The sequence below is a fragment of the Phocoena phocoena genome, chromosome 3, assembly GCF_963924675.1.
Source record: "Phocoena phocoena chromosome 3, mPhoPho1.1, whole genome shotgun sequence".
Classification (NCBI taxonomy): domain Eukaryota; kingdom Metazoa; phylum Chordata; class Mammalia; order Artiodactyla; family Phocoenidae; genus Phocoena; species Phocoena phocoena.
Genome location: NC_089221.1, coordinates 72847816 through 72858641, shown reverse-complemented (window position 1 = coordinate 72858641; position 10826 = coordinate 72847816). Strand labels below are relative to the sequence as shown.

The following is a 10826-nucleotide window of genomic DNA, read 5'->3' as shown; positions in this document are numbered from 1 at the left end:
AGTAAACAACCTAACCTTATATCTAAAGGAACTAAAAGAAGGAGAATAAACAAAACCCAAAGTTATTAGATAGAAAGAAATCATAAAGAACAGAGCAGAAATAAATGAAATAGAGACTAAAAAAAAAAAATAGAAAAGATCAAAGAAACAAAGATCTAGTTCTTGAAGAGATAAACAAAATTGACAGATCTTTAGCCAGACTCATCCACAAGAAAAGAGAGAGGGCCCAAATCAATAAAATCAGAAATGAAAAAGGAGAAGTTACAACTGACACTACAGAAACATAATGGATCATAAGAGATTACTACAAACAGCTACACAGCAATAAAATGAAAAACCTAGAAGAAATGTACAATCTCCCAATACTGAACCAGGAAGAAACAGAAAATACGAACAGACCAGTAATGAAATTGAATCAGTAACAAAAAAAAAACCTCCCAACAAACAAATGCCAAAACCAGATGGCTTCACAGGTGAATTCTACCATTTAGAGAAAAGTTAACACCTATCCTTCTCAAACTATTCCAAAAAATTGCAGAAGAAGATACCCTTCTGCACTCAATCCACGAGGTCAGCATCACCCTGATACCAAAATCAGAGAGAGAGTGTCAAACAGAGAAAGGCAAATACTGTATAATTTCACTCATATGTGGAATCTTAAAAAACAAAATAGGCAGGCGCTGCAGGTGTTAGCTCTGGTGCAGGCAGCTCTGACTAAGCTTCCACTCGTGAACGGACCGACGGACTGACGAGGTGCCGCGCTCCCACTGGCCTCCTCCGACCGCCCAGCGGCAGGCGAGTGCCCCGGGCGATGCAGCCGGCAACGCTGCCGAGCCCAAGCCCGAAGGCCGCCGCCTGGCGATGACTTTTCAAGATTTTTCTCCTTTTTGCAGGACTTCTGGTTAAAGTTCCCGTGGGGTTGTATTTTTTCTGAAAATTACTGCTTTTCCAAAGCCTCCTGTTAATATCCCCTGAGGACAGTGGCTTCTGCGCGACCATTGTCGCGGTGGTGGGCCTGCATGTGGTGCTGGCGGGGTTCGTGTTCATCATGTGGAAGGAGGGGATGCCCGAATGGCGGGAAGAGAAAACCGAGCAGCGCAGCCCTTGCTTCCAAGCTGCAGGCGTGGGGGGCCGGGAAGTCCTGAAAGGGGTTTTCTTGTCCGTGTTTAAAAAGAAAAAGTGTGGGTTTTTTGTTTTTTGGGTTTTTTTTTTTTTTTTCTGTTTAAGAGGGGAGGGAAATTAAGTATTTACTGCAGCTTACACTGGTAAAAATGCGGGCGCGGGGAGGGCTGACATTTTTCTCCACTGCCTGTTAAGGTGCCAAGTGCTTTTCGTTCTGGACATAATGCTTTTGACTGAGATCATGTCTGACTAATGTAAATATTAGTGTCAGAATAGAAGCTAAGATAAAGTAACACTAATTAGTAGGTTTAGAATTTATTTCATATTAAAATACGTGTTGTGATGTAAGTTTTCTGGCTTGGCTCGAGCGACAGTTTTAAGGGTGCACCCTCATTGATGCTGCTCACAGAGACGTGGATGTGTTGTTACTGCTTTCCAACTCTGCCTATTACGTGGCCTATTATGATGATGAAGTTGACAACGTAAACCAGTATCAACGACTAAGTCTAGAAGACCTGGAAAAAATTGAAATAGGTCCTGAACCCACTCTTTTTGGTAAGGCAGAGTTCTGCTGCGTGCGACTGCGTTACAGATATAAAGAAGCAAGTGGCTATTTCCACACCCTGAGAGCTGTAATGCTCAATGCAGAAGAGGATGGAAAAGATACCCTTCAGTGCATTGCAGAGATGCTGCAGATCACCAAGGAAGCCCTGGGATTAGATGTACCTATAATAGAGAAAAAGCTTGAGAGGAAGAGCAGTAAACCGCATGAAGACATCATTGGCACCAGATCTCAAAACCAAGGCTCTTTGGCCCAGGGGAAAATTTTTTAATGAGCAAATTTTCATCTCTAAATCAAAGAGTGAAACAGACCAAATCCAATGTAAATATTGTCATTCTACGAAAGCTAGGAAACTTTACAAAACCTGAAATGAAAGTTAACTTTCTGAAACCAAACTTAAAAGTAAATCTTTGGAAATCAGATAGTAGTCTTGAAACCATGGAAAACACTAGTGTGACGGATAATGAAGCCCAGGCTGAGTCAGATGGGGAAATGTGTTCAGATAATGACTCATACCGCTCTGATGAATTCCTTACAAATTCCAAGTCTGATGAAGACAGGCAGCTAGCAAACTCTTTAGAGAATGTAGGGCCAGTAGACTATGTTCTTCCTAGTTGTGGTATTATTGCTTCAATGCCTCGATTAGGCAGTCCATCCCAGTCTATTAGCAACACTGATATTAGCATTCATTTTCCTTCAGAGGTTACTCTTGCTCATGAAAGTGGGCTTGGAAAAGGCTATGCGTCTTCTTTGAAGAAAAGTCCTTCTGCTGACGACATACACACATTGACTGGCTTAGCCTAGCCTGTGGATATTTATTGCCACAGATTTGTTCAAGATGCATAAAACAAAATGACCCAGCTGTCAGAAACCAGGTCTGTTTCTCAGCAGGCTAGTGAGGAAGGAAATCAAATGACCAATCGAGTGTCTAATGAAGAAACTCACTTTGAATCAACGGAACAGATACCTTCTCGACCATCTCAATTAGATGTGTCTTTTTCTGCAGCAGGCCCACATCTTTTGTCAGTTGAACCAGTGCATTCAATTGTATCTCAAAAGACCCCCGGCTCCGAATCTGGCACACTTGAACTTGAGAGAAGGCTTCACGTAACTCCTCCTTCAGAGAGCTGTAGCAGCAGAGCAGTCTCTCCCTTTGCAAAGGTTCGAAGTTGCATGGTCCAGGTTGCTAATATTACCCAAGGTGGATTAACCCAGGGGATAAACTTTGCAGTGGCAAAGGTTCAGAAGAACCCTGCAGAACCTGAAGTGGTTAATGAAGTCCAGCAGAATGAACTTAAAAATATGTTTACTCAATGCCAGACATGAATAATTCAGATTTAGTGTTTAGCCACACAGAATCATGTGGCTTTTATTTAATCCAAAAGAAAGGAGGAGTCATATAACCTGTACTGTCTTTGAATCTAGGGATCCCAAATTCTAATTATGTTTATTTGGAAAGGTTTCAAAAAGAGACTGAACCTGAGAAGATTTCCAAATTTGAGAGCTAGGACAATGGAAGTGCATCACCCTAGAATGTGTAGACCTAAATAGGTTATACACTACAGAGCAGTTTGTCCCTCTAAAAGTAATTCAAGAATACATTGCTTTAGGACGTAATAACCTGAACTTTTTTGGAGTGGGGTGGGTGGGTAGAATGTATGAAGTAGACACAAAGTGTGGACATGGATCCATTTATGTGATTAGCATTTTTCATAATTTGTTTTTTTCTGTTTGTCAGTTCATTTCCGTGTGTTTCCTCTACAAGGTAAATACTTAGTTTTTAGTGACTTCGAAGTGTTACTAGTATGGACAAGCATTTTAATATAAAAACTATCAGTTTAGTTTTTGATGGCTTAACCATTCCCTATAAAGAGTTAATTGAGGGCTAATGGCGCTACAGTCAAGAAATGAATGTCCATTTGATCCTGATTTTTCCTACATTCTACTTAAACAAATTTAAAATACTGCTACCTTGTACACCCCAAAGTCTAGGAGCATTAATACTTGCCAGTCATAAAACCTGAGATGTGAGATGTGAATACCAGCACCTATTAATTTTGCTCTATTTTCAGAAATGTTAAGAATGTATACATATTGGATACTGGTAATGCAGTCCATAACTTCCTGTGTAGATGAGCACAACTATTGAAAATTTAGTCTGAAGCACAATTGTGCTAAAATTTTAGGTTTTATGACTGTAACCTTGACCACATGGAATCAGGGCCTCGTCTGTAAGCCTATACAGTAAGAAAGTTGCGCACCTTCTTCCAAACAAGTATTGGTCTGTCTGATATCTTAAGAGCTTTACTCTGTTGAAGTGATTCTCAGCTAAACATTATGTCTGCTGTAACTTTGATATTTCTACTTTTGTTATTTATTAGTGGTATCTTTTTTGAAGTGTCAGATGTTGTGACTATTTAAAATAAATATCATTATAATTTAAGTGAAAAAAAATGAAAAAAGAAAACAGAAACTGTGTTATAGTTACAGAGAATAAACAGGAGGTTCGGGGTGGGGGTAGGAAAGGGAGGAAAGAAATAGGTGAGGAAGATTAATAGGTATAAACTTCAAGTTGCAAAACAAATGAGTCAAGGGTATGAAATGTACACTGTGGGGAATATAGTCAGCAACTTTGTAATATCTTTGTGGTGACATATAGTAACTATACTTCTCATGGTAATCATTTTGAAATGTATAGAAATATCAAATTACTCTGTTGTGTAACAGGAACTAACATAGTGTTGTTGGTCAATTATACATCAGAAACAAGCAAACTAACTAACTCATAGAAAAGGAGATCAGATTTGTGGTTACCAGAGTCGGGGAGTGGGAGAGGGGGAATTAGATGAAGACAGTCAGAAGGTACAAACTCCCAGTTATAAGATAAATTATTACTAGGGATATAATATACAACGTGATAAATATAATTAACACTGCTGTATGTCATATATCAAAGTTGTTAAGAAAGTAAGTCCTAAGGGTTCTCACCACAAGAAAAATTTTTTAATATTTCTTTAATTCTGTATCTATATGATATGATGGATTTCACTAAACTTATTGTGATAATCATTTCATGATGTATGTAAGTCAAATCATTATGCTGTACACCTTATACAGTGCTGCATATCAATGATATCTCAATAAAACTGGAAGAAAAAAAAGAAATGAGCTATCAAGCCATGAATAGATGTGGAGAAAACTCAAATTGATATTACTTAGTGAAAGAAGCCATTCTGAAAAGGCTACATACTATATGGTTCTAGTCATATGACATTCTGGAAAAGGCAAAACTACGGATAAAGTAAAAAGATGAGTGGTTGCCAGGGGTTGGGGTCTGGGGCAGGTATGGATAGGTGGAGCAGAAAGGATTTTTAGGGTTGTAAAAATACTCTCTGTAATATTATCACGATGGATACAAGTCATTGCACCTCTGTTCAAACCCATAGAATGTACAACACCAAGATAGAATCCTAAGGCAAACTATGAACTTTGCATGATTATGATGTGTCAATGTAGATTTATCAACTGTAACAAATGCACCACTCTGATGGGGGATGTTAATGACAGGGGAGGCCATGCATGTGCTTTTCTACACTAACTTTTTAAAAAATGTTTATCATTGAGGTAAAATTTACATACCATAACAATCACCATGTTAAAGTGTACAATTCAGTACTTTTAAGTATATTCACTAAAGTGTGCAACCAACACTGCTATCTAATTCCAGAACATTTTTATCACCTTAAAAAGAAACTTTGTACCTATTAGCAATCATAGTTTTTGACAAGGAGACTCCATATCATAAAGATATCTATACTTCCTAAGCTATTTATAAATTTAGTGTCATCCAAAAAGGCATAAATACCAAAAGAATTCAAAGTTAAATAAATTGTAGGTTGGTGCCTACAGAGTCCTTTCAGGAAAGTTGGCGTGTTCCTGCCTTACGGGGTCTCTGATAGACACTGAATGTTTTTTCCCCCCCAGATTCATATGTTGAAACTGAATGTGCTGATATTTGGACATGGGGCCTTTGGGAGATGATTAGGTCATGAGAGCAGGGCCTGCATGAATGGAATTTGTGCCCATATAAAAGAGTATCCAGAGAGTTCCCTTGCCCCTCTGCCATGTAAGGACACAATGAAAAAATGACTATCTACGAATGAGGAAGCAGGCCTTCACCAGACATGGAATCTGCCTTGATCTTGGACTTCCCAGTCTCCAGAACTGTAAGCAATAAATTTCTGTTGTCTATAAACCACCTAGTCTACGGTATTTTTGGTATAGAAGGCTGAAGGGACCAAGACGGCTCCAGACTGACAAATGGTAAGGAATTTTCCTTCCTGGCAGTCCAGGTATACGCTTACATTTTGGAGACCTCAGGAATGAGGGATTTCCCCAAATTTATAGGTACTGTCTATGAATCCTGGTCAGAGAGTTGCTTGGGTTTGTTTTCCTAGCCTTGGAAGAGTAAATAGCAATGTATAAAATCCTTGTCTATAGAAGTGCAAATATATTTTTTTCTGGTGGAAGGACAATAGGGACCCTCTCACCCCAAAAAGCAAGTTTTAAGTCCCTATGCAAATTCATTTCAGTATTTCTGATTTATAAATATCTCCATCCCTGCTTGCTGCGACTAGAGAAAGCCCACACGCAGCAACGAAGACCCAGCACAGCCAAAAATAAATAAAATTAAAAACTAAACAAGGGCTTCCCTGGTGGCGCAGTGGTTAAAGATCCACCTAACCAATGCAGGGGACACAGGTTCAAGCCCTGGTCTGGGAAGATCCCACATCCCGTGTGCCACAACTACTAGGCCTGCACTCTAGAGCCCGCGAGCCACAACTACTGAAGCAGGCGCGCCTAGAGCCTGTGCTCCACAACAAGAGAAGCCACCTCAATGAGAAGCCCGTGCACCACAATGAAGAGTAGCCCCTGCTCGCCGCAACTAGAGAAAGCCTGCGTGCAGCAATGAAGACCCAACACAGCCAAAATAAATAAAATAAAATAATTTTTTAAAAAGCTTTTCAAAACAAAACAAACACCTGATTTTTCACCACAGATGGTTTAAGAAGCACTGCTTTAAATAACATGCTTTCTTCCATTGGGAAAGGAGGGGCCGAGCTGCAATGAGTTTCTGTTCCTCAGAAAAAAATAAACTCTGACTAACATGTTAAAAAAAAAAAAAAAAAAAACTTCATTCTTTAACTTTGCCTTTGAATCAGTTATGACATTTTCCCGGTTCTCTCATTAGGAATAAGTTAAGTAGAATCTTTGATACATGTATACTTTATAGCTATATCAGAGCTTGATTTTAATTTTTTTTTTGTTTTTCTTTTTAAGTATTTATTTATTTGGGTGCACCAGTGGCTTGCAGGCTCTTAATTCTCCAACCAGGGATCGAACCCATGTCGCCTGCAATGGAAGCGTGAAGTCCTAAACACTGGACCGCCAGGGAATTCCCGTTTTTAACTGTTTTTGAAAATTATCTTTTAATATGACTTACTCCCATATTTGCCTGCTTATACAGAATTTATTTTATTTTTTTACAGAATTTATCATATGCCCAACTCTGTTTTGTTTTGCTTACATTATTTGTTCCTCACAACAAAGTACATGAAGTAAGTACTGGTAATAGCTTGCCATCCTCCACTCTTTTGTGGCAGATGGGGAACCTGAGACCAAAAGTTCACAGATGAATGAAATAGGATTAAAATCCAGGCAGCTTGATTCCAGAGTCTACACTCTTCACCACTACATTATACTCCCTATACATAGAGAAAACTGTCTTGAGCCTCTAAGATTTCTTAAGATGAATCTATAAATTAGTTTCTAATTTTGATTTGGCTTCCCTTGGAACTTGAAGATTAGCCAAAGCGTGCTAGGTTAACATCAGTATTTCCAGTGTGAGAGAGTTAGAGTTACAAACTTGGCATTCTTGTACTATCCCTCCCCCCAGTGAGTATGAGTTTAATCTTATATGATCATGGCTCTAGGCTATGGTAAAAACAAGACAACAGGCCCAAAATGGAGTTGCTTATTCTAAGCCCCATGTCACCAAACCAAGACAATTTAATTACAGTTTCAGCACTACCAGAAATGGAATCTTAAATCAGTCAATCAGGAATTGCCTGATCACCACTAGTTAGGTAATCTGCCTGATAGATCCCTGTAATCCCCTAAAAAAAAGCAACTTTGCAATAACCACCTGCTTTTTTACCTAGTATAACTTCTTTGTTCCTGCTCTCTCAAGGCTATAAAAGTCTTTTATTTTGTATAGCTCCCTGGAGCTCCTTTCTATCTGCTAGATTGGATGCGGCCTAATTCAAATTGAATTTTGCTCAAATAAACTCTTAACATTTTTAATATGCCTCAGTTTATCTTTTAACACCTATGATAAGAATGATTCTCTAGGCCTTCAAGTTAGAAAGCAGGTCCTATTGACCTTGGATAACCCTGGCTCACCTCACCATTTCTACCTTTCTTTACAATTTCCTGACTGATTACTCCATAATAGTTGATAATGATTAAGAATCTGTATTAAAAAGAAAAGATTAAATTATACTCAATAAAATTCTTAGGAAAATAGTAAGTCTGTAACACAGTTGAGAACTATTTGTATCCCAAATGGTTAAAGTAGGTTTTAAAGCTTAAAGGAAGAAACATACCACTATCCAGAAAATTGCCACCCAAAATGCTTTATTTCCCAAGGTGTCCAAGTAGTTGAACTTTTATCACATCAGTTAGTGGCCTTTCCAGCACTGCATGGAAGTCCATTGACTATTGTTAAATAAAATCCTGCTGTTCTTCACCCTGGAGCATGCTATGCTGCATAAGCCTTCTTTAAAGTTGTGTGAATCAGCTCAAAACATACTGATTTCTGTAGCTGTTTTGCAGATGGCTGCCTATCTTTCTCAGGTAATCACAGGACTCACCAAAAGTGAATTGCAAGTCTACTATTAACTCTAAAGTTTAAGTCAGACCATCCCAGACCTGCCCTACAATTTAAAAAAGAAAAAGAAAAAAAAAAATCCAGAGGTATTTGGGTGATAGGAAAATAGATATTTTAATATCTTTATATAAAAGTGAAAGAAATAACAATTCTCAGCCTGACTGTACATATAAATCATGTAGGAGTGTTAAAAATATGAATGCCTGGGATGCACACAAACCAATTAAAAAAGTATAACTGAAGGGCTGTAATTTTAAAAGCCTGGATATCTGAGTGCTTAAAATTTCCAGAGGTGATTCTGATGCTCAGAGAATGGGTTAAGAACCACTGCTAGAGATATTATTATACTGAAATTTTGAATGTCAGTTTGGGTAACTTTAAGCAATAGATCTGTTGACTCATATTTTCTTTCCACCATTTCCAAGATATCCAGCGTCTTTTGGATTGAAGTAATCAACATATTTTTAAATTAAAAAAAATCCAGTTGTGACAAATGACGATTTGGTCATATCCTTTTCTTTTCTTAGACTAGGCAAAATGCCCAAAACATTTCTCCAAGCTGGCTTCCCTTATATTTGGGACTGACAGTGACAGTCACCTTGGCTGGTTAGAGGATGAAGAGCAGCCTAATGCTTGAATGAGGAATAAAGTAGCTGGTGAATGCAGATTAGAACCAGCTGCATTTCTAGTGATAGAGTCTGTCAAGAATTTTTTTTTTTAAACTTATCTGCCACCAGTCTTTTTGTTTCACTGCCAAGTTGTTTTTTAACTTTATGTTTTGGTGTCATCCATTAAAGATTAAATAGTTCAAAACCTGGAATTCCACTTAAGAGGCTTTTCTGACAAGCAAGGAAGTTGAATTTCTTTGTCCTGTATTGCAAATTGTGAATACAGAAAAGCAGTATTAATCTAGATTCCATCAAGTCACTATATGTGCTTATTCAGGTATGTGTTTGGCTACGTAATAATTCTATATGTGTATCTTAGCATAGGTATTATCTGTTGGGAATTAAGACTTTATGTGGCTGTTAAAACTTGTGATTCACCATTTGTATTCCAGGACCATTAGCTCAAGATTTATCACGGTTTTGTTTTCTCCAGCAGACAAAGTACAATCTCAAGACTGATCTAAGGTTTTGGATCACCAAAACAAAGAGTCTGTTCAGAGGACCAGCTACTTAATTTGTGGGACTCAGTGCAAAATGAAAATGTGGGGTGCCTTGTTCAGAAATCATGAAAAGTTTCAAGATGGCAATGGCAGAGCATTAAGCTGAGTGTAGAACCCTTCTAAACGCAGACCCTTCTACACATGTGTGTGTGTGTGTGTGTGTTTTTCATGTAAATGTATATATACACAAACAAAACTTTTATATAAAAATTAGATTTTTAAGGAAAAATCTCAAATATATATGCTTTTATATATACATATATGTGTGTGTGTATACACACACTCATAACTATTTCTCTTCCTTAAAAATTTCATCTCCTCTTAAAACTTGAGCTGTTACTTCTGGGAAGATGATTACAATATTTGTGTCTCTATCGTATTCATTCAACAAATATTTACCTTTTTTCCAGAATTCTGTTCTACGCATTTAGAATGGATATAATGATTCAGGTCCAAAACCCATCTTGGACCATAGAGGAAACTTGGAATGAAAAAACATGGTGGAGCAACAAGATGAAACAATCCTGGGTTACTGACATAGTGGGGCCATCGTGCCAACTCTGGACTACCTATCTCAGACCTTTATGTGTTAATGTTATGTAAGCCACTGATAGTTTGAATTTTTCTGTTATTTTAACTGAATCTAAACCTAACTAGTAAAATAGACATCACAAATTTAATATGTACAAAAATGGACTTTGGATTTTTTTCTCTCAAACCTCAGTAATGGCATCTTATATCCTTCCAGTTGCACAGGCTAAAATCCTTTTGGAAAGGGGTCCTTAACTTTGGGTTCATGAAGGCTCAAGGGGTGATGGAGTCTATAAACTTGGAAAAATTTACACCTATAATACCATGAACCTATAACTAAAATTTAATATTTCCTTCATTTATAATCACAGGCAATAAACCACAGTAGTGTTAGTAGTATCTGTGACATTGTCACCAATAAAAATCACAGATATTTTTATATCATATACAGTTGTTGCAGAAATTTCAAAATATCTTTAATACTTATCATTGCT

General features: G+C 37.7%; 1 pseudogene; it reads left to right on the top strand.

Moving 5' to 3' along the window:
* The first annotated feature begins 1460 nt into the window (after nucleotides 1–1460).
* LOC136120197 (phosphatidylinositide phosphatase SAC2 pseudogene) lies at nucleotides 1461–3025 on the top strand (annotated as a pseudogene).
* Nucleotides 3026–10826: the final 7801 nt, after the last annotated feature.